Genomic DNA, 26657 nt, shown 5'->3' on the forward strand with positions numbered 1-26657 from the left:
TTGCTGAATTCCATTACAAGGAACCAAAATTTACTATCTACTATTACTTAAACTTTGGTAGCTGGTAGAGGAGGCAAAAAAACAAGCTGTATTTAACTAGTCCTCTGGAAGTAGAAGGGAGAAGATGGATATTTAGAAAGTATTTTAGCATCATCTGCATCCACAATCTGGAGGTGAGAGTTACTGCTGTCATGAGATTGGCAGGAAGGCACCTTCCTTTTCATTGCATCCTGACATCAGTAAATTGGGCATGAGCTGTCACAAAAGATGTATGGGCTCTGTTTTGAAGTCCCTGAACCCAGCCCTCTGCACCAGCTGGCCCTACAGAACACACTTTGCAAAACACAGTGAAGTGAGGAGTCAGAAACTGACAAGTCAGGCTGGCTTTTTGGCTGCACCTACTTCAGCTCAAATTAGAGGTACAGATTATAAACTGTTAAAGCAATACATTCTTTTGCTAGTCAAGGACAGTTACAAGCACCATTTAGATAGAATTTCACAACAGGTTGAACAACAGGTAGCTATTACAAATGCTTTTTAAAACTAAAAATCAAGATTTTTACAATGGTTTCACCAGAAAGGAAAAAAAAACTGAGTTCATTTTATCTCTCCTGTAAAGAAATCAAAATATTTAAGTGCTGTCCTCAGGTGAAAGTTTGCTATTGCTGCTTCAGACTGGAAATGTACCAGTGATTTAAATCCCTGGCTGGGTAATAGGCGACAGTCTCAGCATTTTTCACAGAGACAGAGCAGAAGACAATTTTGCCTGTCTTAGCATACCAGACTTCCACCAGCAAGGACATCATTGACATTTCAGAAAGCCTCCACAGTGCTGCAGTGAATTCTCTGGCCAAGAACTGCAACTAACAGCCCTTCCTCACTTCCATGCTACGCAGTCTAATTCTCACTGCTTCTCTTTGGAAGGACAACGTTTCAATACACTTTGCTAACCACACTGAATTTCAATAACCTATGTAATGTCAAGAGACAGGATGTTAAAACCCTGAAGACAGTGATATTAAGGCTAGTCTGTTGCCCGTTTTACCACACCAGTGAGATCTAAGCATGCCTGTGTCTGAAACTGTTGATTAGGAAAATAAACTTCACATGCATGCTTAAATGGTCCACTGTGGCAGAGCAATATTAGACTTGGCTGCAGTGGAACAAAGTGCCTTCATTACATTTCCATGATAAATATCTCCCTCACACTGCCTGCAATTATCAACGGGCTTGATTAAGGGATTGATTTGAATGCAAACAGCGTAATTGACCCAGGAGAAAAGATGAATGGGTATGGCCAACATAGCCTTTAAGTAAGTGTGTTACAAATAGATGCTAGCATAGGGAAATGTCACCAGTCACAATTTATTATTTTGCCATTCTCCTTGAGATGAAAAGAAAAAATATTTGCTTTAGGTGCATGCAGTGTATATACAATTTCCCAGCATATTATGCCTTGCCACATAGTCTTCAAAAGTTTTAAATGGGCCATTTTATTTAGCACATCCATAAAGCCATGATATATATTTGTTGGGACATAAGAAAACTGTAATGAACGTTTAGCCAGAAGCCCTTTTATAAACAACAATAAACAACAAGAGTATTGGAATAATACTTCAGCTTCTTGTCACTTTTGACCAAGGAGGGAAAAATGAAACAGAGCCACGACTTCTTGAAGTACAGAGACCTGGTTTCTGAAGCATCCAAAGGGTATTGAACTTTGCACACAATCTATCTATCAAATATTTGGGACATCTACCCTTTACCTGCCCTATACATAACATCTACCACGTGATCTCAAACCTTTGTGAATGGGTTTGCCCCATCTTAAAGATGGACAAACTCAAACATGAAGCAGACTTAAGAAAGTTAAGCTCAATTCACACTTTGGTCTTACTGGCAGGTTAGATGGAGAAGTCTTTGTTACAGACTCACAGATTGCATTTGGTTGGAAGGGACTGTCAAAGGTCATCCTGTCTAAACCCTCAGCAGTCAGCAAGGACTCCTCCAACTAGATCAGGCTGCCCAGGGCCACAAAGACTAGCACTGAATATCTCCAGGAATGGGGACTCAACTACTGCACAATGAGAACGGACGCCAAGGAATGAACTTTCTCCCGATGTCCAAAGTAGATCTATCCTACTCCAGTTTTAAACCATTCCTACAAGCCCTTCCAAACAATCCATACCTCTGCCCTGATGCACCTCAGTTCTCACAATGAAGGCTCTCAAGACTGTCCTGAGGGCCATTTTTCTATTTAAATTCACATTAGTTCACTGCCTTAATGTACCTGACAGGGCTCTGTTTCAAAAGACCTCTGGGAGTCTGCTTTGAAGTCACACCAGAAGCAAACTTGTTTATTTGGGCGGCAGCTCCTCTCGTGGGCAAGAGGCAGGGTAGACCCAGAAACATGGGAAACCACCCCACAGCGTGAAAAAGATGGGACTGACTGTCAAAGGTGATATTTTCAGGAGAGTAGAAATGGAAGTGTTTTTCAGCTAAGTCACAGAAACATGGAGTCAGCCTAGGAATATGTAATGTCTTTTACTATTTGCTTCAACATATTGCAGAGCCTGGGACTTGAAAATTAATCCCTTGTTGTCACTTGGCAACTGGAACTACCTTTTGCAGCACAGCTAGTATTTTGAAGAGTTTTCATAGTTGTCCAGAAATACTTATTCTTATGCATCTCTGTGAAGGCATACCTTCAAGAATTAAAGTTGTGTCAAGAATGATGCAGTAAAGAGAGTTAATGAACACGAGAAATTATGGCATCTCTGGGTTTTCTGTAGGAACACACCTCATGATGTCTAGTCCCTAGCCTACTCTAAGTAAATGATGAGTTTGGTTAACATACAGAAGAATAAACAAGCCAATGAAATTACTGAAATGACAACATCTATCTTGCATCCTAAAATTGCTGATGATGGGTGAGTGACACTCTCTGAAAGGTAAGGAGATGGATAGCATTGTTTTCAAGTGCACTATAGGAGTCTGATCTTTTCCCAGTATGCACTGATCTACTTTTCAAGATAATCCTGCATAGAGCTGCAGATCATTCTCATCTCAAACTCAAATAACTCCTAAAGCCACAAAGAAATAATAATAATAATAAAAAGAAACCAGAGGTACATTTAAATTAGTTTGAAGCTGATCAAGTGGGAAGAAAAATATGTACCTTTCCCTCTTTGCATCATGGTTGCTTGGTTTGTAAGGTACTGCTTCCATTTCTACTGTTGGAAGTCACTCCATTCTTAGCAACACTTAATTAATTTCACCTTCCTACTGGTAAATAAATCTCTGTAATAGAGTCATTTTAGTCTACATCAAACCAAAGCAGAATCTTTTTTTTTTTTTTTAAAGAAGTGACTGTGTTGAAAGCAGAAAGCCCCCAAAACTGAAACCCCACACTTGGCAAGTCTTTTTTCTTGCTGTCATCTCAACTGTGCACACTTACTAGAAATGAGGCATTTATAGACTAAAGGCATCTTTAATCTAGTCAAAAATAATTCAGCTAGACATCAGGCTGTGCTGCTTGGCACCTCACAAACACTCGTGAAGATAAACACTTGTTTATCCCTCCCAGTGACCCCAAGCAAATACTCCTCATGACCCCAGCAAGGAGACACAGGCTGCAACCCAGCAACTGCACTAGCAGAAAGAAAAGCATCATCATCAAAGTTCATTAAGTCAAATAAGTTCTGCTTCTGAACTCCAAGGAGGACAGAGTCAGTACAGGGTTTGTGGCTGTGAGTGAAATTAATTTCAGCACATAATTTTCCTACTCAGATTTTCCAAAGCTGCCTCACTCAGGAAGTTTCAAGAAACTCCGTTTTCCAAAGAGACACAAGCTACTCAAGTGCCTCTTTGGATGTGTAAACCAAGTGTATAAAGCCAGCCAAGTCTGCTTGCTGTAAGCAATCACTGACAATAAAAGCAGGACAGCTCTGGTAATACACTCAATGACGAGAGGGAGACACAGCACAGTAGTCATAGTCCATAATAACATAGTTTCTAATAGCTATGCTGAAAGAAATGTGCCAATTCTTTCTACTGTATTACATGGTTAATCGCTAATTGAAGTAGTAACAGGGATGCAGACCTTGCCCTTATCCCAGCAGATCATTCTGACTACAGAATCATTCGTTCTGGAGTTCTGACAAATGCTCACACAGTTTACATAACTTAAGATGGACTCATCACGGTGAGAAACAGCCCTTTTAAAACTAACCTACTTATTGCTGACAGGGTTCCCAAAGGCTTTAAATGCACAAATCTAAAGGAAAGACAAACTGGCACACACATATCCCAGAGAGAAATCTAACCACAAACTTTAGAGTTCTTTTAAAAATGCCATTTTTTACCTGTAGTCATCTCAGCAGAGGCTTCCTTGACGTTTTCTTTGTAAAGAAAGACCCAAGCGCTCAAGTAAAACAGGTGGCTTACATTTTGACTCAATCAAGTCAATTGATTTAACCTGATCTAGAATTAAATCACCATGGAGAGTGTATGAGTTTACTGATTAGCCGTTAGCTTGCAGGTGTATTTCTTAGACAACACAGGTCTATGAAGAACAGCTGTGGGCTAACATAGTAGAAGGGGACAGAAAAGCTGAGAACAAATCCAACTCATATCACTTACATGCAGCACAGTGCCTGAAAATCCTACTGCCCAGGTGTGGTGGGGGGTTGCACGGGCTCCAAATGACCGTGTTTACAGATCTATTCATGCCCAGACATGTTGTCCCCTCGAAAGGTGTTGCCCTGCCTAAGCTTGGGCAAAACAAGTTAAGAGGGACAAAGGGGGATGATAGAACTGGTGCCTTCGAGTCTGGGTTGCCTGCTTGGAGGTTGAAGCAAACAGGTTATGTAAGCTCACACGCCTAGGGTGGGGATCCGCATGAGCCCTCTCCATATCTGGGGGTACCAGACCCCCAGACTTCGCCTTATTTGGTATGTTTTGGCCTGCTGCCAAGCCCTCATTGGGTGGAATTGTGGCCCAAGGACCATCAATCTCGGAATCAAAACTCATAAAAAGGGACAATTCAGTGTCCCTGCTACCTCGCTCCTCGCTACCTCTCCTGCCACCCTCTACCACCCACCTGCTGCTGCTAGCCGCTTCCAGCCGCTTTCGGGGACCACCGCCGCTGCATGACTCCAGCCCACGGCACCAGCCCAGGGGACTGACCAAGGCGCTCCCGGCCAGCCGCTGCTCCAGCCGCCGCTCCCAGCTTGCCCATGCCCGTGGAAGCTCCGGACAGCGCGCCCCAATAACCCCTGAGCTAATCTATTCAAACCCACGATATTTGGGACCATCGGAACTGACTCCAGCCAGTGAGTAACTGAGCAAACTCGATCTAAGACAGCATAAACTCTCAGTAATTTTTCCAGTGGTACTTTCATGCCACAGACTCTCTTCCTAAATCCTTTCCAACCTCTGCTAAGTTCACAATTTGCTGTATATAGACCTCCTGTAATACAATCTCGGAACCGCATACAAAGAACTTGTGTGGGGGAGCTGTAAATAAGTTTGGGGAAGGGGGAATTCCTTGTGTATATAATATTATATTATTTAAACCCTTTTAAATTCGGCCTCATATTTCATTCCCCCAAAACCCAGACTAACCCCTTCACAACACCAGGTAAGTAAACCAGCAAAATAATAAGCATAGGAGCCCTTAACCAGATGAGTTAACTAGCCATGCAAAAAGAAATCCACTTTGAAGCACCTAATGCTGACATTTTAAGCTAGAGCTACTGATTGCTGTGATTACTACAACTCCATCCATGTTTTCTAGAGCATTTACTACCATATAGCAGGGATAGAATTGATCAAAGAAAATGCAAATCATGGTAAGAGAACATGTTAAAGCATACAGCTATGCAGACAGAGGTCAACCTACCACCCTTCATGCAACATCTAGCAACATTGGCACTACACCAGCTCAACACCCTACAGCACCTGGAAAATATGGATAACCCAAATGCATTCCATTGCCTTGGGCTGAGCTACATGAAGTAAAATAGAATTCAAACACAAGGAAAAAAATTTAAACTACTCATTTTACTTTGTGTTCTAGTTCTGTACAAGAAGATAGGCAAGAATGCTTACATCACCTGCCCTCAGTTATGCTTGTAAGACTTGGTTAACCTAAATATCCTCAGCTGCATTTCCCATTCTCTTACCATGGTCGTGATGTTTCATTCAAAGGTGAATCCTGCATTGTATCTTCGGTGCACTCAAACTTCCTCTTTAGTTTGCTGTTGTTTTGTTTTCTTTATTCTCTTAACTTTTTTCCTCCTTTTGCCTCTTTCAGTCACTTGGAGACTCTGAATTTAAAATATAAAATATTTATTATGTGCACATTCAGAAGAATAAACTAAAGATGCTTTGGGGCCAGAGATGCTAGCTGCCTTTGAATAATTCCAGTCATGTTTTTAACTGAAACACTCCATGTATGGAAACAGTCACCAATACCCAGGTGCTTTGCTCCTGCAAGTATTTCATCCCATTCTGATCTCTGGTTGCCCTAAACAGGCTTAATTTAGCTTACATTACCTTTCACATGCTTCATTTTCAAATGCATTTCAGATGAATAAATAATGCAGAGTACAGGATAAATGCATGCAGGCTTGACAGCTGTCAAGTTTACCACTACCACCATATATTAATGTTCTACATCTCTTCATCCATCTTTTTTTCATGCATTACTTTTGATAACTGACTTTTGTACTAGATGTGTTCAGAGTGAATCTGAAAAGGCCGCTGCAGAGAAGAGGAAAGAAAAAAAAACAGAAACATTCAAATGCTAAGCAACTTTTAAAACCCTGCACAGTCTATATTCAAATTAGGCCTCCAATTTAAAATAAATAAATAAATAAATAAAAGGCATCAATTTTACAACAGAGAAACCAAAATATGCTAACATCTCCTGCTAAGCTCTTGGTTGAACCAGCAGCCTAATGCTTTCATTAATGAGATGAATGACATTTGTTATAATAGTGATAAAGTCGTTTAATTACTAAGAGGAGACTTAGAAATATGTGAGCTGCCTTGATAAAATGTGACATTTGATGACAGGGTGCTCTCACAACAGGCTTGTAGATGCAGTTGGACAGTTTGAAAACCCAGATTTGAATCTAGAGATCATCAATCACACCTCAGTGATATTTAACAGCATAAAAAGTGTTCTGAGAATTCAAGATTAGGCTATTTGAAAATTAAAGATTACACACTTCAAGGAGCTTTTGTTTGTATGCAAATGAACTATTACTACCAAATTGAGTGTTTTTTCTGCTGCTTTGTCACATACTCATGTGTCTAAAGAAGACATGCAAATAAGCAAGTTACAACATATTAAAGATCAGATGAGCAAGGAGAACACAGGTGTCTTGCCAACACACGATGAAGCAAGGATTCAAAAATCCCACCCTGTGTTTCCTTAACCCCTTCTTTGTGTTCCCTGGGAGTGGGGGTAGCTCTGCCATAGCTAGAAAGTAAGAGAAGCTTCTAGGAGAGGGAGATCATCTCTGCCAGGCACTGAGGGTGGTTGTCTTACTTGAGGGAATAAGGCAGCTGGGACGGTGGTAGTTGCCCATACTTCATGGATTTGAGAAAAACAGAAAAAGCTCCTCAGGAAGGACCAATTCCTAAAGCCTCTTATAGGACTTTGTCCTCAGCCTTCAATATGCCTTTATGCAGGCTCCCAAATCCATTGATCTAGCTTCAAACTTTTATTTTGCTCAAGATACCTTAAAACTTCCCTGACTTGGCTCCCATCAACCCCCAGGAGGCTGCCAACATTGGACTGCCACACACCTAAATTTTTGCTGATACCTCAGTGCTCTGCTGCTGTCACAAGCACCATCAACCTGAATCCCCAAGAATTACTGGGTGATACTATTGCTGTTTGTCATGCTGCTGTGAAATCTTAACTAGCCATTCATGTATAGGCTTTACTTTCATGCTCACTTCCCTTTTCTCTTGCTTCTCTTGCATTTAAATAAATGCATATATGCACATATGCAACCTATATATTTGAATATATCCCTGCACATTCCCCAGCCACCTTTGAGGACAGTTTACTGAACCTCATGAACTGTGGTCTGGCTCTAGTGGGAGCTCCTATGTTGTTATATGGTGCATTTTTCAAATCAGTGCCTCACAGTCCCAGCACAGTTAATTGAGAGAGAATTTAGCTTGTGTCTCATCACATGATGGTTTCATACACATTTACTGGGCCAAAGTGAGCACTGACCTGACTGGGATAGGTGTTGCTAGGGTCTTAGGTCATGGTGCAGAAGTACATGCATTAGAGTTCCACCTCTTTTTCAGGTATTCTTTGAAGAACAGAAGTAGGAGAAATTTGGAAATTAAAAGGTGACTTGCAAAGAGAAACAGTTTGATAGTTCTGTAGCAATGTTTCCTGAGCCTCTACCTGTGCACACTAACCACACACTCATATCATCCCTCATGATGGCCCAATGGAAGCATTTGTCAATGAAGCTGTTCCTGTTCATAGGGTTTTCAAATGTTTACAGCACTTCCATTTGTCCTGGTCATGGTATGATGTCAGTGTAGTATTCCCCCCCCTTTACATCTTTGTGGTGTTGTTAGAGACAAGAAGAAAGGCATGCTGCATGCAGAGTAACAGATTCTCAAAGGCAAACAACCCAGCTGCTGTGCCTGATTTTTGTTTCATAAAGGGCACCAGTTAATGAATTGTAAAAGGAAAATAATGCAAGACAGCTCAAGGTGTCTCTGCTTTTTTATAGCTGTTACAGTGCAGACAAAATGTCCATCTTCCCACTGAGAATTGCATAAAGCAGACATAGACTGTGCACTGCACCTTCAAAGCAAAAAGTACTTAAGGTCATGGCTGACATCTCTAGTCCCTCCCAAACCTCCCCATATTCTCCACTTAAACCCCTGGAAGCTGTATTTAAAAACTCTTATTTGCTAAAGCTGTAGATTATTTTTTAATTAAATAAGGTTTTGGAAAACATTACCAGCTTTAGATACACAAAATTATCTTCAGAGGACTCTGGCTGCAGAACTGAGGCTTTTTGCCAATTAAACACCAGCATACCTAAAACCAGCACCTACATCCTGCCTCTCTGACTGCCTTGCCCATCCCCAGACAGTTGCCTTGAAGTGAGGCAAGAATTCTCAATGGTAACATCATAAAATTCTCTGCTAAGTTTTGCCAGGCATTTTTTCAATGGCTTCAGACAATTCCTCTCTCTTCTTCTTTGGCTTCTCTACCTAAGGGGCTGGAATAAGGACGCCTGGAGAGCCATCACTGAAAGCTGCCATAACCAAAAGCATTTTGAAATCCTACAGCTGGAAATAGGATGAAAGAACAAAGTTTTATCGTGTATTTTCTGAGTTATTTTATTGTGCCAGCAGACTAATGCCCTGAAAATTGCCAGCGCTGCTTTTAACACTGTGTGCTGTTGCACAATGCCTTAAGCTGCTACACAAAACGCATCGTGACTCACGGTCATTGCACAGGTCATTTCTGATCAGCCAGGTGATTGTGTTAATTAAAGTAGGAAGAACAAAAAGTAAAAGAGATAGGGAAAAAAAAAAAGGAGAGAAAGAGGGGGAAATCACTCATATAGTTCAGTAGTGAATGGCATAAAGAAGCAGTTACATCCAGAAGACAATCTGTCAGGCAGAAGATAAGCTTATGCCATATTTCAGATGTGAAGCAAAGCAGTTCTTCATAATAATGGCAGAAATGAAGCAATGCAATGAGCTTTACTTTGAGTAATGAGTATTAGCTATCATCTGCAAATGGCTTCCAGGTAAATAGTTCAGTACACAATCAACTTCTTGTGTATGATTTTGCATCTAGCTGTGTAAACAGCTTGAAATGATCACGTGTAGAAACTTCTGTAGTATATTCAGTGTTTCATCTGTGAGAGTCACAGCTGGTTATGGCAGTGAAACTGATTCTTTAATGTCACCTGATAGTGATCGTTAGTCTGATATAATCAGGGGAAAGGATCTGGTTTCATCTCTTGGCTTCCCCCTCCATCAGTGACAGAAAGTGGCCACAAGTTCCATGGAGACACAGCCTCTGAGTGTACCTGCAGCTGGTACTCATGAAACGGACCTATCATCCCCTGGCAGCAGCCCATGAGTGTACTGCAGAGCCTTTCCCCTGATGCTGGGTGCCTGGCTTTGGCAAATTAATCCATTTCTCTGTCATTTCTATACCGCTGAAGCTACCGTGTAGCATCTTTATCCTCTCATCAGTTAGTTAAAAGCTATTTCAGAGTTTGGAAAGCCAATATCTTTTTTTAGCCATATTATTCTATTGCTTCCTCTTTTTATTCCTGATCTAAAGTCCATAGAAGTCACTGCAAGAATGGTTGAGGGTTTGTTCTTTTTTTTTGAGGGGGTCCTGAGACCTAGTTATATTTTCTCTAATGAAATGTTATTCGCCAGTATCATTGTGAGTTAAGGACATACCAAAATCAATCTCAAGTTCTTTAAATTCCTGAAGGTTCTCTTTTTTGCTTCTATTCTCAAAGCAGTTTTCATCTAACTACTGCAACATAATACTGACGCTAATGGGTTAGCAGGCTTCAAGGATGAATAGGATCCATCTACAGATAATAAAAGCCCTCAGAGTTAACTCTTAACTATCATTAAACAGCTTTAAAAAGAATATAAAATCTCATACTACAGATCTGGAGGCTCTGACTAACAAGGGTCTGAAAGAAATTCATCCACTTGAAAGGTGAATCTGTAATTGCCTGCTGCAGAATTTCTGCCACTCTTCCCACATCATCTAGTTCTATACATCACCAGCCTGGCCCAGTGACTGAGCCCATCTTCTTCCTCAGATATATCTGCTTTTGCTGTATTTACAGCCTGCCAGTTTTCTTTGTCTCCTAACTTCACTTTTTCTCCCCCCAGTTTCTTTGATAGTTTTCTGAAGAGCAGACTTCTATAGTTCATTATTTCTAACATTAGATATAAGCAGAAGGTTTAAGCCAGAGGAGAATAAGTGAAAGGAGTCATTTCCCTTGTCGTTTGTTCAAATCCTTCTCAAAGTGGGGCTATATTAATTAACTAACAGTTAAGAATAAAGGTAGGTTTACATTTGATATATTTGATATATAGATAGCATATTTTAAGGCTATGAAAAATTAATTAGACTTCAATTACCAAGTTCACAATCTGAATGCTTGGTCCTTTAATAAATCATCTAAGCTCTGCAACATACCACTGTTCACCCTTACACGTGTCAGTAAAGTTATGGACTTTGTGGACAATCAACTGGCAATAAAATAGCTTTCAATGTCAATCACAGAATGGGCTGAGTTGGAAGGGACCTTTAAAGGTCATCTACTCCAACCTCTCCTGCAGTGAGCAGGGACATCTTGCACTTGCTCAGGTGCAGTGCTGTACTTGGCATAGTATTGCCTTGGTCCATGCAGAGGTGCCTTATGAAACTCCATCTATTCAGTATGATTTTTGGGTGAGGTTTCTTTTTGCTTTTGTTTGCTCTGTCTGAGTTTGATTTGATACTGATTCTGAACTCCAGATCTGGGTTTGACCAAAATGAAGCATTTATGTGTTAAATTAGAAAATATTATCTAATCCAATACCTTCTCTTGTCCCAGACCTTCATCTTGCAACCTGAGTCCTCCTGTTTCTAGAAAACAGTGAGTTTTCAATCTTTTACATTGATCAAAATAACAAATGTTCTAAATACTACTTACTACCAGATGGATTTGGGAGGATGCACTTGACCTCATGGTGTTATGGACACTCCAGTTCCCTGCCATTTGTCCTGGAAATCTTTCAATGGTTGTGAATATTTCTTAATTAATGTGAAGTTCCTTCCTCAGTCATTGTTTTCCACTCAGGCTTTCCAGTGACTGTGAACCAGACTGAACCTGGTTTATCCTTTCACAGACAAGCTAAAAGTCTGTAGAGCCTGTGAGTTTTCTCCAGAGTTCAGTTAATTCTAGAAACACTGACCAGCATTTGAAGTGGCCTTCAAAACAAAATTTCAGTTCTTTTCAAGTCACATTAAAATTGGACAGACTTGCAAAACTCATTAGTGATGCTTTTTTTCTTGTAAGTGCCTTTGATTTAACCATGCAGATTGAATAACAGAGCAGTCGCTTGTCCAGTTTCTCTTCTCTGTCACAGTGGAGATAAAAGTGCTGACCACAGGATGACATATCCTAGACAAAGGGAATGAAAAGTGGGATTTAAGGTGGCTTCACAGATCCCTGATGAAAGAGGAAATGGGAGGAAACATGAGAGGAATTGGCTGTGGGAGCTAGCCACATTCTGGCATGGGAAGGAAGGGGTAAGGGCATGCTCACAGGGGTCCTGGAGTAAAGCAGTAACGAAAGCACTAACAGAGCTTTAAACATGAATGAGGGAAGACTGAAGAAGACAAAAAACAGCAACTCAGAGAGAGCCTCAAACAGCCATTGCTTCACAAAGGGTGTGCATCTGGGGATCAGGCAACCTGCATCTGTCCTGTCCCATGCTGCTGTGAATGCCATCATCTGCAGCACACAAAGTGGAGAAAGGCGTATTTGCACAGCTGTTCTTTGGGCACCTCCTATCAGGCCTATCTCACAGGTGAATATTAACATTTTACTCACTATCAGAAGTTTTCCACGTGTCTCACAGAGAAACAAGTCTAAACTCCCTCTCCAATCAGCTTTCAGAAAGCTGAACATACTGTTAGAAGCCAGTGGGGTCCATCTCTTAATTAAGTAAAACCAAATAAAAATCATGGCTAGCAAACATGTCCCAGATATCCTCAGCCTCAGACATACTCCTGAGGCATTCCTGCCCTGCTCCCACTGGCCACAATGCTTAGTTGCAATTGGTATTCATTATATCCTTATTTGGCTTGAGCCATAATTAGGTATCGTATGTCCTACAGACAGACCCAGAATGGAGTCATAATGTTGTCCATAAATAAAAATGATAAGAGTTCAGTAGTCTGCTAGTTTGACATTCCACAAATTAGGAGTAAAGGACAAACAACTGAAAATGGTTGTTTGATTTAGCTTTTAAAGTATAATTAATTACACAGGTAAATACATTAGCTACGAGTCTGGACTAGCAATTAGACCACTAATTACAGAGAAAAAGCAACTGAAGACTCAGACAGATAACCACCAGACTGCTCGCCATCCCAGGTGCTTACGTGCCCTCTGGGCTGTTTAGGTGGATAAAACCACATCTGTTCACAGAACTGGGTCACAGCCACAATGTGCAATGCAGAGAAGTACAAACTCAGGTCTCCCACAAGCACCTTTTCCCTCCCTTTCTCCTGCCACTGCTGTCAGCCCAAGAGACAGTTCTTGTACCCTCCAAAGCATGTACACTTCAGCACCCATGCTGAAATGCAGACTATTCTTGGACATCTATTTCTTTTTTTTCCTATTATGAAACTATTTCCCCAGTGGGATAAAAAAATAAGAGATAATCCTTTATATGAGAAGGTGCCCTTTCTTCTGGATTGGTGTAGGTCTCTTCAGATCTCCTGGTTTACCTCACAAAATACAGCACTTGGGATTTTTCTCAGTAATTTATTCCCTTGAGAGAAGTTTACAGCAACTAAACTAATTAGACATGAATCTAAGCAAACATGAAAATGCTAATATGTTTCCAAGTGTCTGCACCTAATGAATTAGTTTTTAGTTTATATTTATCTTTAGAGTTGTACAAAAGTCTCCCATGTGGCACTTAATTTACTGCCCATGTTCAATTGCCTCTCACCTTCCAGAGCTCCAGTCTCAGCTGAAACAGGAGATTGTTGCCCAGTCTGGACAGTAATACACCTTAGACATAGAATCATAGAATTATAGAATCAACCAGGTTGGAAGAGACCTCAAAGATCATCCAGTCCAACCTAGCACCCAGCCCTAGCCAGTCAACTAGACCATGGCACTAAGTGCCTCAGTCAGGCTTTTCTTGAACACCTCCAGGGACAATGCCTCCACCACCTCCCTGGGCAGCCCATTCCAATGCCAATCACTCTCTCTGGGAAGAACTTCCTCCTAGCATCCAGCCTATACTTCCCCCAGCACAACTTGAGACTGTGTCCCCTTGTTCTATTGCTGGTTGCCTGAGAGAAGAGACCAACCCCCACCTGGCTACAGCCTCCCTTCAGGTAGTTGTAGACATCAATGAGGTCCCCCCTGAGCCTCCTCTTCTCTAGGCTAAACAACCCCAGTTCCCTCAGCCTCTCCTCATAGGGTTTGTGTTCCAGACATCCCGGAGGTGAGGCTGATAAATGGGGTTTGAATATATTAAGGAATCAACTAGTGTAATTAGGAATAATATTCACCTTCATATGCTTGTTTGCGCAGAATTCATCAAGGTAAAATTGCAAATGCAATTTCCCCCTGAAAATCAGGTTACTTTTAAAAGAAATTTGGCCTTTTTCTAGACTTTGCTACACTATGCTAGATAGTTACTGCATCTATAATGCTGTTCACTGGCTGCATGAACACTGCAGTACCCTTAATACTGAGGTTTAAAATCTCTGTAATCTTTTTAAGATTACTTCCTCATTCGTGAATACATTTTTTGGTCTTAAAACTCTTTTGTGCACTTAGTCTTCTTCTAGCAGCTCACACCAAAACCCCTTCTCATGCTCAAATTTGACAATAATGGCATACATAAAACCAGGGTCCCTTTTCAGTTCACATGCTAACAGGGTATTGGGAACAGAGCAAAATTAAGGGCTTGTGACACCTCTGCCAGTCTCATAACCTCTCATATACTCAGTGGATCCATCACACAAACGAGGTGCTGTGACCTTCTGTAACTCATATTAGCACTTTGACTGCCTTACTTTTGATGTTTAGTAAAACATTTATGATAAGTATCACATTATCACAGTATCATCAGGGTTGGAAGAGTCCTCACAGATCATCAAGTCCAACCCTTTACCACAGAGCTCAAGGCTAGACCATGGCACCAAGTGCCACGTCCAACCTTGCCTTGAAGTGCCCCAGGGACGGCGACTCCACCACCTCCCCGGGCAGCCCATTCCAGTGTCCAATGACTCTCTCAGGGAAGAACTTTCTCCTCACCTCAAGCCTAAATCTCCCCTGGCGCAGCCTGAGGCTGTGTCCTCTCATTCTGGCGCTGGCCACCTGAGAGAAGAGAGCAACCTCCTCCTGGCCACAACCACCCCTCAGGTAGTTGTAGACAGCAATAAGGTCACCCCTGAGCCTCCTCTTCTCCAGGCTAAACAATCCCAGCTCCCTCAGCCTCTCCTCATAGGACTTGTGCTCAAGACCTCTCACCAGCCTCATCGCCCTTCTCTGGACACAAGTCTTTACCTAATGAGTAAGAAGGTGACTTGCTTTTACCTATTGACTGTTCCAGTTACACAACACCCCTTGTTGGTAGTAGAAGACTCTTTTCCTAATGTAGCAGACAATTACAAGCATCACTGCAAGTCTGATTCTGCCACCTCTAAGAAGTAGGCAGGTAGAACAGGAACACTGTCAGTCTTTCAGCTATAATAACTATGTGACTTTCTAAGTATTAATGAATGCAACTTGCTCACCTGGGGTCCTTGATGCTGAGTAAGGTTATTTGGGCAGCAACCATGTCAGATTAAAATGTTATCACTCTTTTTTTTTTTTTTCTGCTGATCCCAAAGCCCATTTCATTGTTACTGGAGGTTACAGACTTCTCCAAGCTGTCAGTTAATGGCATGTGTAATTGCTTCTAACCCAGTTCTGTCTAAATGAATCCAACAGCTAAAACACTTTCAGTAACAGGGGTTGCCTAACATTGCTCAGTTTGGCAAAACTGGCTTTTGGAGAGGCTACCTCGACAGATTGGAGAGGCTGGTAATTTAGAGGGAAGGGCTGATGAGCAGCTGAAGATGGGGTGTGGAAAACTTTAACATAGGTTAACTGAATCCAAGATGACAATCTGAAAGTGGTGTTACTGTGCTCTCTCACCTTTACCTTTTCAGATAGATGCATAGTAAATATTCATGTCAAGCTTAACTAAGTGCTGCTTAGCAAAAATCAGACTTCATCAGCTGGTTCCTTCTCCTCTTTCTTTTGTAGATCTCAGAACATCAGAAGAAAGAAAACAATTCCAGTGCTATCAACAAAATCTTATGGCTTTTAACCTTGTTAATCTCAGAGGGAAGGGCACACCTGTTAAAACATGAAATATTACAAATATTAGCATATAATAGAAGGAAATCATAGGACAGCTCAAGTTGAAGTACCATTGCTAAATTAATGATCTGCTGGTTGAGGCAGCTTCCCTCATCTTTGTGCCTTTTTTCAGGAGTTAATAAACAGGCAGAGTCAGCAATGGTGATGATGCCATTTGAGGCATCCTAATGTCACTACAGGGGTGATGACACAGTGGAGGAGCAGATGAGCAGGGAATGGGGAGGTCAAAGAGGGCTCCCCACAAAAAAACCTGAGTCTCATATTCCCCAAAAGCCTGAAAATTCATGGAGTATATAAAAAATATATTAAAAACTGTGGATATGTGTGAGAGGTTGTTGAAGCAGAGAAAAATCTCTCTATTTTATGCACATATTGGAAAAATAATATTCATTTATATATTAAAAAAAAAAAAAAGGATTTAAACCCAAACCCCTGTGAAACCCCATTCACCCTTGCATGTGAAAAGAGCACGGAGCTGCTTCTTTCTGCTGCCTTCAGACACACACTGGCTCAGGACGAGTGTGTCAGAATTGTTGAACAGAGAGTTTGTAATCGGCTTTGTTCCAGAGAGCAACTCCAGGGAGCTTTTTAAGGCACTCTTCACTGGCTTAAGGCCTAAAGTTAATCAGAATGGAAAAGCATAGCTGGGATGGATGAATGAACTAGACCTTAGACATGTATAGCATAGGGGAGCTTACAAATGTATTTCCATAATAACTGTCTCTACCAGGAGAATTCTTTTCGTCCTCTGCTGTGCCAGCTCAGTACATCTACCCAGGGCTCTATGTCCTCCCTCCATGCATTTAGAAACCACCTTCCTACCTCCTGCAGGTACCTGTGAGTCACCTTACAAGACACTTAGTAACTTATCCTTCTGTCCTTTAATTTCCTGTCCCCTGCCTCCTTTTGGGTTTTTTGGGGTTTTTTTGTGTGGTTAATTGGTTGGGGTCTTTTGTTTGGGTTTGAGTTTTTTTTGTTCTTTTCTAGAAGTTAACTCATTCACAGGAACAAAATATCCAGACCAGTTTTTGAGAATGCCAGAACTTCTCAGGTGAATGGAGCACTGGAGGGCTACGGAAAGTGGTTCCTTTATCTACAGACATCTGCTTGTATCTGATGATTTTGATAACAAGATCCAGAACTACCTCTCTAACTTCTCATTTTCTTTCATTTTCAGACAATGCAACAAAGTTCTGTGTATCAACAAGTGAAATCTTGAAATTCTGTAACTCTCAGCTCTGCTGCTTGAGGCTTTTTGAAGAGTTTTACAAAGAATCACAGCGTTAAGTAAGTGGCTCAGCTAAAAATCTCTCTGTAAAGATATATAGTACGAAGTCGTGAAAGTTAACAGCAAAATAAAGTAATATTCTTGGGTTTTGATGGTTGTTTTCTTTCAATTGCTTTAAAAGGTCTACCAAAATGCTAGTGAGGATGTGAAACCAGAATTAAAGAATATCATGGATACTAAAACCAACAAAACAAACCCCAAACAAACCCCAAATTGCATTCTTTGCATTTTCAAAGGGAGGAAGTTGTTTCCTACTCTACCTCTCTTTAAAGTTTAGTTTGCACTGGTGGTATTCTGGAATTCAGTGCTGGGAGACAGTTTGGCAGTTAACATAGAATCAACCAGGTTGGAAGAGACCTCCAAGGTCATCCAGTCCAACCTAGCACCCAGCCCTATCCAGTCGTCTAGACCATGGCACTAAGTGCCTCATCCAGGCTTTTCCTGAACACCTCCAGGGAAGGTGACTTCACCACCTCCCTGGGCAGCCCATTCCAATGGCAAATCACTCTCTCTGGCAAGAACTTCCTCCTAACATCCAGCCTATGCTTCCCCTGGCACAACTTGAGACTGTGTCCCCTTGTTCTATTGCTGGTTGCCTGAGAGAAGAGACCAAACCCCCCACCTGGCTACAGCCTCCCTTCAGGTAGTTGTAGACATCAATGAGGTCCCTCCTGAGTCTCCTCTTCTCCAGGCTAAACAACAAGTTAGTGGTCTCAGACATTTTTTTGCTCCCCAGGGGTGTCCTGGAATTCAGAATTCATGAATCAGAAAGAACTCTGCACTTAGAGGAAAGGGTGTTGTGAGTTTCTGAGCAGCCACCATAAGGATCTGATGGCTGAAAGTTACCATCAGCTTCAGACCTCCTCAACCTCTCCCATGCTGAATGCTGTCTCAAAACACTTTAATATAAATCCTTTTTATTCTGCAAAGTAATAATCACATAAATCACACAAAGGCAACAGAATAATTACAACATGGAGAGATTCCAACAGACTTTTGAACTTCATCTATTTCTATAACTGTATCATTTCTTAGCTGCTGCTGCTGCTCTATAATTAATAGCCTTAAAACAAAACCAGTACCTTTAACAAAATTGGCACAAACCTGGTTAAGCTGCCACAGTTACGGCTTTAACAGAAGAGAAAGAGAGAGGCAGCAGATGAAGAATGCTGGGGTGTGTCATGGTTAGGCCCAGAATAGGATTATACATATCTTGGCTTGCTCAGGCATGTTTCTCTGATCCACGGGAGAAGTAACTGCAGGAAAGAAGACGAAAGAACCTGGAGTCACTAAGTATAAGGACTCTGGCCTGACCAGACTTGTCTTGTTCCTGTGGTAAACAAGGTGCACATGCTTAGCTTAGCTTGTGCCTGCCTTGTGCAAGGCCTGTGCTTTTCCCAAATTTGGGTAAAGCAGACCTATGGCTTTGCCTAGCATGGTAGGATTTGTCTAACTGCCATTCTGATTGGCTATTCTGTGTCCAAAGACCCATTAATCTCAGCCCACACTGATAAAAAAGATAGGCAGGTAAGTACAGTGTGCTCTGCCATGCTATCTGTGCCTGCTGTTGCCTGCTGCCATTGCATACTGCCTTATTGTTTGCCTGGAAACTCCACTGTCGTGAGTTTACCAGGGACAGGCTCTAAATGCCTTCACGCAGTCATGCATAGCCTCAGCATGACATCATGATGAGATTGCATGTGGCAAGACATCCTGCCTGCACCTGAAAGTCTCCTGCCAAGATGAGATGTCCTGGAGATACACAGATCATCCAGAGGAGCCAGGAGACAAGGTCAGAAATTGTCTGCCTCCTTTCCTCAGAAGCCTGGGAAGAATCAAGTCTCAGTGGCTGACAAGACAGAGTTCCCTGAAAGCATTTGGGTACTGCCTGGGTCTGTGGCTAGCCCCTGCGAGTTGGTTAATAATAAGTTTGTGAGTAAACACTTAAAACCCTTTTTGTAATGCTCCATTGTCTTCTGCCATAAGCAGAAAGAGCTCCTTGAGTCCATCTAGTGAGCAAGCGGTGTCTTGACCACAAACACTATTTGACCGCAGGAATCCTCTCTTCCAGTTCACTTAATGTTTGCATATTCTGCTGGTTATTACTGGATCTGGTTGTTATCTGTAAAATGTTTCCATGACCATGTGAAGAACCTGTTATTATTATTATTATTAAAATTAGTGGTCAGAGGTGGCAAGAGTTCTGAATATCAAAATTAATAAACTATTAATCTTGGGAAAAAATATAATCTTGCATTAATTAATTTCCCCTTCATAGCAGTGTGGGGGATGTTATTCAATCTCCCTTGTACATTTACCCCTTATGCCTAACCTAAGTGTTTTTATCAGTTTTCAAGCCATATGTTCCAGTGGTGACTATAAAATGCATGTGATTTCAGAACACAGCCTTCTCTTCAGCCAGACATACGGAGGCTCCTGCAGCCCTGTTCACTCCTGCTGAGAGTTTAAGGCTCAATGAATATTCAGGTGTAAACTTATAAATCAATTTCCATTTAATGATTGCTTTAAAGTTAGTTTTACCACTTTTCAATCCAGAATCTTAACTACACATTTTCTTTCCATGCTTCACAAGGAAACTTTCTGATCTGGAGCTTGGAAGATAACATTTACCACAGCTGATAGAGGTGGCGGTGGCAATTCTGACAGGGTCAGACATGATCATCTGTGACTTAAAAAACAGCTGAGGTTTTGCTGGGAGAGCTGCCAGGGACTGCAGCTATGACAAGTGATCAAATTATTGTATCAACATCGCTTTGCAGTTTGCACCAGAGGCATAGAAAGCTTTCACCAGTCCTGAGTTTTTTACCTCTTCCCAGGCATATGAGCTCCCACTGCTCCATAATCCAAGCTTTCAGCAACCAACATTGAATCTGGAGTTTGTTTGTTTTTTTTTTAAGAGCCAACAACTTTCTCCACACAGCATGCAAAGTTTTAAGTGAAAGAGATATGAGTGTTTGAGTGGTGTCACAGGTGCACTCCACTGCTTCATTTGTGTCCTCATCCCTCAGGAAAGACCACTAGACCTTAGATACTGCCTGGCATCCAATGTAGGTATCCCCTCAAATGGCAAAACCAGGCACAGGGCTGGACAGCAGCCCTGTAAACAAGGACTCAGAGGGGCTGGTGGATGAAAACTTGGACATGAGTTGGGAATGTGTGCTCACAGCCCAGAAGCCAATCATGTCCTGGGCTCATCACCAGCAGAGTGAGCAGCAGGTGGAGGGAGATGATTGTGCCACTCTGCTCTGCTAAGACCCCAGCACAAGAAGGATATGGACCTGTTGAAGCAGGTCCAGAGAAGGCCACAAAAACTACCAGGGGAATGGAACCCCCCCTGCTGAGAGGACAGGCTGAGAGAGTTGGGATTGTTCAGCCTGGAGAAGAGAAGGCACCAGAAAGTCCTTATTGCATCCTAAAGAAAGCCTATAGGAAAGGTGAGGACAGACAAATTAGTAAGGCCTGTTAAAAACTGATTAAAAAGACTTAAACTAGTGTGCTAGTTTGAAGCTAGCTAGAATGTTTTGGTGAGAAGGATTAGATCACAGGCTGTGAAAGAGAAACAATGGTGGTGTCTACTTCACTCATAGGCTTGCTGAGATGTATAAGAACAAGAATCCAAACATAGATAAGGGAGTCACTCTTTATCTGAGCTCTGGGCTGCATTTTTCTCTCTAACCTCACCCTCCATCTCTCTGATTAATCCATTTTGCTTCCTAACCCCCCTGGCTGACCTCTATTCTTCCTTGGGCACAAGGCAACGTCTGGGGTAAGATAGGGGAGTGGGAGAAGGTGGAAAGGTGGCTGGGAGTCCCTCCTGGGGACTCAGGTTTCTGGGAGGGCTGTTGTGTTTCTGTATTACCTTTTACCTTGTATATTCCTGTCTATAACTGTATATACTGTAAATATCTGCTTGGGTATTGTGCTAGCTGTAAATAATAAACTTCACTCAATTTTCCAGAGCCTGCTGAGTCTAGTCTGGGTGACTTCCAAAGTGTGAGGGAGGAGGCAGGTAACACCCAAACCATCACAACTAGATTTAAGGAAGGCGTCTTTTACACTGGGGGTGATGAAACGCTTGACCAGGATGCCCAGAAAGGTGGTAGAAGTCCTACCCCTGGAACCATTCTGGGTCAGGCTGGACAAGGCTCTGCGCAGCCTGCTCTGTTTGAAGATGTCCCTGTTGACTGCAGGGCAGTTAGACTAGATGGCCTTTTGTGATGGTTTGGGCTCTTACCCGCCCCCCCACACTTTGTATTTGCCCCAGCTAACTCAGACGGACCCTGGGAATATAGATGAAGCAATTTATTTACAGCTAGCAGAATTTACAAGCAGCTATTTACAATATATACAGTTATATACAATTATATACAGAAATATACAAAGGATAAACAATATAAAAGCACAACTCCCCTCCCAGAAACCTGAGTCCCCAGGAGGGGCTTTCAAACCACCCCAACACCTCCCCTTGCCCTCTCAACCTTACCCCAGTTCTCAGGAAGAAGAGAGGTGCAGCCAAGAGATTAGGGAGCAAGGTTAGTGGGAGCAAGGTTAATGGGGCAGTTCAAGGCAAGGTTGGATGTGGCACTTGGTGCCATGGTCTAGCCTTGGGCACTGTGGTAAAGGGTTGGACTTGATGATCTGTGAGGTCTCTTCCAACCTTGGTGATACTGTGATACTGTGATACTGTGAGATGTGACCAGGTCTGAAGGCAAAGGCAGAAGAAAAAGACAAAATGGAGAAAGTTTTACTTCTTCCCAGAGTTCTCAGCGTAACTGTGAGAGAAGGAGACACCATGTTTTCATTCCACTGCCTGTTATCAAGTTCTTTTACCAAAACATTCTAGCTTGCTTTTAACTAGCACACCTTTAAAATCCTCTCCCAACCCAAAGCAGTCTATGATCCTACAATTTTGTCACTGTAATGAATTATTTCAAGTGCTTTTAATCCAACACTTGGCATTGCAGGTTCCTGATTGGCATAGAATCCAAACATAAAGCAGGATGTGCAGGTGTACCCTAAAGCAGCATTTGGTCATCACATTTGGGCTGATGCCTTCCTTCTTTTGCTTTTTTTGAAAGAAAAGATCCTAATTGAAAGCCCTGCAGAGAAGTTGTCAGGTTAGGTTTATGACAAAGGTAGCTGCTTCTGCAGGTTGGTTTTCAAACTGCGGGCTGGAAATGTGACTGACACGCCTGTCATACGTGTGACAGAAAAAGAGCTTCTTCTGAGGCACTTTTAAAAGCTGGTGGTTTTTAATTGATGTGAGGTTCATGAAACACGAAGACAAGGACACTCTGCTGTTTTGCAGAGCATTTGTAGGCCATGCTTCAGAAAATTACTTCCTCAGGAAAATTTATCTTAAGGGCAGAATTTAAGCGTTAAGTCCCACTGAGATTTCAGCAATATTGAAGGCTGAGCACAGATTTAAATGCCATGGTGAGGGTTGACTATCTGACAGGAATATGCATTTAAATAGGGGTTTGCATCTCTAAGCTGTGCAAACATTGCCAGCAATAATGAAGAGCTGGTGTGCAGACATTTGTGAACCACAAAGTTCCAAACTTTAGCTGAGATTTGTTAATATCCTTTTGTCTGAACTCTTTTCTCAATACTCACTGTAATGGAAATTGATACATTGACATATTTCACAGTATCACAGTATCATCAGGGTTGGAAGAGACCTCACAGATCATCAAGTCCAACCCTTTACCACAGAGCTCAAGGCTAGACCATGGCACCAAGTGCCACATCCAATCCTGCCTTGAACAGCCCCAGGGACGGCGACTCCACCACCTCCCTGGGCAGCCCATTCCGGTGTCCAATGACTCTCTCAGTGAAGAACTTTCTCCTCACCTCGAGCCTAAATTTCCCCTGGTGCAGCCTGAGGCTGTGTCCTCTTGTTCTGGTGCTGGCCACCTGAGAGAAGAGAGCAACCTCCTCCTGGCCACAACCACCCCTCAGGTAGTTGTAGAAAGCAATAAGGTCTCCCCTGAGCCTCCTCTTCTCCAGACTAAACAACCCCAGCTCCCTCAGCCTCTCCTCGTAGGGCTGTGCTCAAGGTCTCTCACCAGCCTCGTCGCCCTTCTCTGGACACGCTCAAGCATCTCAATGTCCCTCCTAAACTGGGGGGCCCAGAACTGAACACAGTACTCAAGGTGTGGTCTAACCAGTGCAGAGTACAGGGGCAGAATGACCTCCCTGCTCCTGCTGGCCACACCATTCCTGATGCAGGCCAGGATGCCACTGGCTCTCTTGGCCACCTGGGCACACTGCTGGCTCATGTTCAGGCGGGTATCAATCAGTACCCCCAGATTCCTCTCTGTTTGGCTGCTCTCCAGCCACTCCGACCCCAGCCTGTATCTCTGCATGGAGTTGCTGTGGCCAAAGTGCAGCACCCAGCACTTGGAGTTAGTTCTATCTACCTTTGATTTTAATTAGGATTTGGTCAGGTCCTGAAAAAAAAAAAAAAGACTTGGTATTTCAACACAGAAACTGAAAAAGTCTCCATGTTTTATCAGTGGTATGTTAGAGAAATTTGAATGCATATTCATTTGCCCTATGATAGAATTACTTCAAACACAAAAAAAATATTTTTCCATCTTTTCAGGAGCAGTTGCTAAGTCTGAAGAATTTTCTTACAGAAATCAAAATTTTCCTTACAACAATTTCTTTGGTGGTTTGTTGTTTGTTTGATTTGTTATCTTACTGTCATTCCCCCCCCCCCCCCCCCCCCCACATACACGTTTCTTGTAACATTCTGACAAAAAGCCCCTTCTACTTTCTACTTTCACAACTCTCCTCATATCTTCTACACATATGTTTCTCCAAAGCCTTTCAGAAAACTCCATTATTATTAGAACTTGAATTTAAACTAAAAAATTAAAGTATGAAGTAGAACACAAGGGGAATAAAATAAACCCCATCAAAATTCAAGTTCTTTCATATTGCTTAAATTAAACAAAGCCTCAAAGATCACAAATGAGATTTTTCTTTTTCCCAATGCTCTTCTTCCTTGCCTTTGCATTTTCTTTTTGGCAGTAATTCCTAACATTGCTGCCATAACTTCAGCCACTTGGATATGAAAAATACTGGAGGCCTTGCCATAGGTGGTGCAGGGTGCCTGTTGTGGTGTGCATTGAATTAGCTTGCTAAAAGCAGGTTTTACCAGCAAACTACTTTTGATGTCCGTTTCTTTAGTCATTGCTGGTGTTATCATATATTCAAACTGATTATTAGGAGTATTTGCTCTAACGCGGCTGCCTAGATTAGAAATTCAGACTCATTTTGCTTTTCAACAGCCTGGGTAGGTAATTATGCCACATCCATCATCAGGTATGGTCATTCTTGCTGCCTAATGTCAGGAAGATAGCACCTCCATTTATTTGAGACCTTTCTTTCCGCTTCTAGTCACCGAAAGGAGAGGAAGATCACCAGGTTTCAGAAAGCACAGAAGGAGAAGCCTCATTTGTTGACCTGACTGTTCATACCAGTCTGTCAGTCTGCATCAGAAGCAGTATAACAGATGGACACAACATTTTAATGGGAATTACCACAGCTTCCTGTGTGAGCATTATACCACCTAGACTCAAGTCATCCCTAATACAGGATCTGTATTTCCCCAGTTTCAGGGAAGGTGTGTTTTGGGGCTCAAGTGCACTTTGGTGCTGATGGAAATCTGCTTTTTAAACCCCATTGGATTGTTGGAGTGTTGTAACAGTGCCACAACTATGCTAAATGTGTTCAGTGGGTGATATTAACAAAGGCACCTGTTCCAGATATAGCATGGTAGGTGTCACACTGCACTCTTTTGATAGTTTAACACAGGGTAAAAACTACAATGAATGGTAGTAACAAGAGGCTACATCATTATACCTGATAGCAGGAGCATGGCTGATATGATGGATCGGTGAGAAAAGTGATAATCTTGGCCTTAGGGGCCACAGAGGGTGCTCATTTAGGAGCTTGCTCAGAATAGAAATAATTGGCACTTTTCTCAAAGAGGAAATGCCTTATTGCATTGACTGGAAGGCACCTGGACAAGTGAAAGAGAGATTAACAAAGCAAGAGTTATTCTAATCCCAAAGTTATTAGCTATAAATATTTCTATTTATTTATTATAGGTAGGATGTATCTGTAGCATATATTTATCTGTGCATGTACATTATGAACATTAACTGAAGTTAGACTGTAAAATCTAAAGCCACTAGGACTGTGTTTATAGAGAAAGCTTCAAGTAAATATATTGTCACTATTTTATAGCAGAATAAGGTGAAAAGCAGATATCCAGATCTCCACTCCAGTGCTAGCAGAACTGCATCCTCTCCAAAGAGCCCGAAGTAATCAATTTATTTATCAGAGCAAAAAATATTCGAAATGTTATAATTTCCTTAGTATTGATTTCTGCTCACTGATGAGCTCTACAGAGCCCTGATTTGCATCACATTCAGTTAACATTTCCACCTTGTTTATAATCTACACCCAGGGTAGCTAATGACTTCACCCACGTATAGTCACAGAAGCATTGATGAAAGCAGGTATTTACAAAGCTCAAGTACTAACTGTTGGAGGCTGGGCTGACTGAATGATACCTTTTATCTGCACGATGCTGCCACCAGACGAGTCTAATCCACTAAACTTCAAATTCAAGCTAGAGCTTCCAATCACAAGGTAATCTCACAGGAAAAGAAAGGAGAAGAAAGGAAAAGAAAAGAAAAGAAAGGGAAAGAAAAGAAAAGGAAAGGAAAGGAAGGAAAATAAAGGAAAAGGAAAAGGAAAAGGAAAAGGAAAAGGAAAAGGAAAAGGAAAAGGAAAAGGAAAAGGAAAAGGAAAAGAAGATAAAAGAAAAGAAAAGTGGGGAGAAATCCACAAGTCTTCAGGGAATAGCTGCCCAGCAGAGACCAGCCTGTCTCCCGATGATGCTCAATGCTTTCGTCTTGTTATGGAGCCACTCATCCTCCTTACTTGTCACTTCACACCCTCAAATACATACAGAAAGGCTTCTGATTCCTAAAAAAGACTAAGAAGCACCTTGACTGCTGCAGTGATTTGGGTTGTTTGTTTAAGGGATGTCTTCCGCCTGCTGGCACAATTCTGACCACAGCATCTAGCTCTTGCAGCTCCCCTTGCTAATGGGTAGCCTGAGG

General features: G+C 42.0%; 2 long non-coding RNA genes across 4 annotated transcripts in view; one reads left to right on the plus strand and one right to left on the minus strand.

Moving 5' to 3' along the window:
* Nucleotides 1-4435, minus strand: part of LOC135178984 (uncharacterized) — a 50381-nt gene extending 45946 nt beyond the window's left edge. For both annotated transcript variants that reach the window (XR_010303811.1, XR_010303812.1), the window contains exon 1: nt 4365-4435. This is a non-coding gene — a long non-coding RNA (uncharacterized LOC135178984). The remainder of the gene's footprint in view (nt 1-4364) is intronic.
* A 157-nt stretch (nt 4436-4592) lies between these two features.
* Nucleotides 4593-17583, plus strand: LOC135178709 (uncharacterized). 2 transcript variants are annotated; one of them, XR_010303701.1, is made up of 3 exons: nt 4593-5333; nt 16089-17036; nt 17383-17583. It is a non-coding gene; the product is annotated as an uncharacterized LOC135178709 (long non-coding RNA). The 2 variants fall into 2 exon arrangements; XR_010303702.1 differs by lacking the exon at nt 16089-17036.
* Nucleotides 17584-26657: the final 9074 nt, after the last annotated feature.

Source organism: Pogoniulus pusillus, chromosome 10, assembly GCF_015220805.1.
Source record: "Pogoniulus pusillus isolate bPogPus1 chromosome 10, bPogPus1.pri, whole genome shotgun sequence".
NCBI classification, from domain to species: domain Eukaryota; kingdom Metazoa; phylum Chordata; class Aves; order Piciformes; family Lybiidae; genus Pogoniulus; species Pogoniulus pusillus.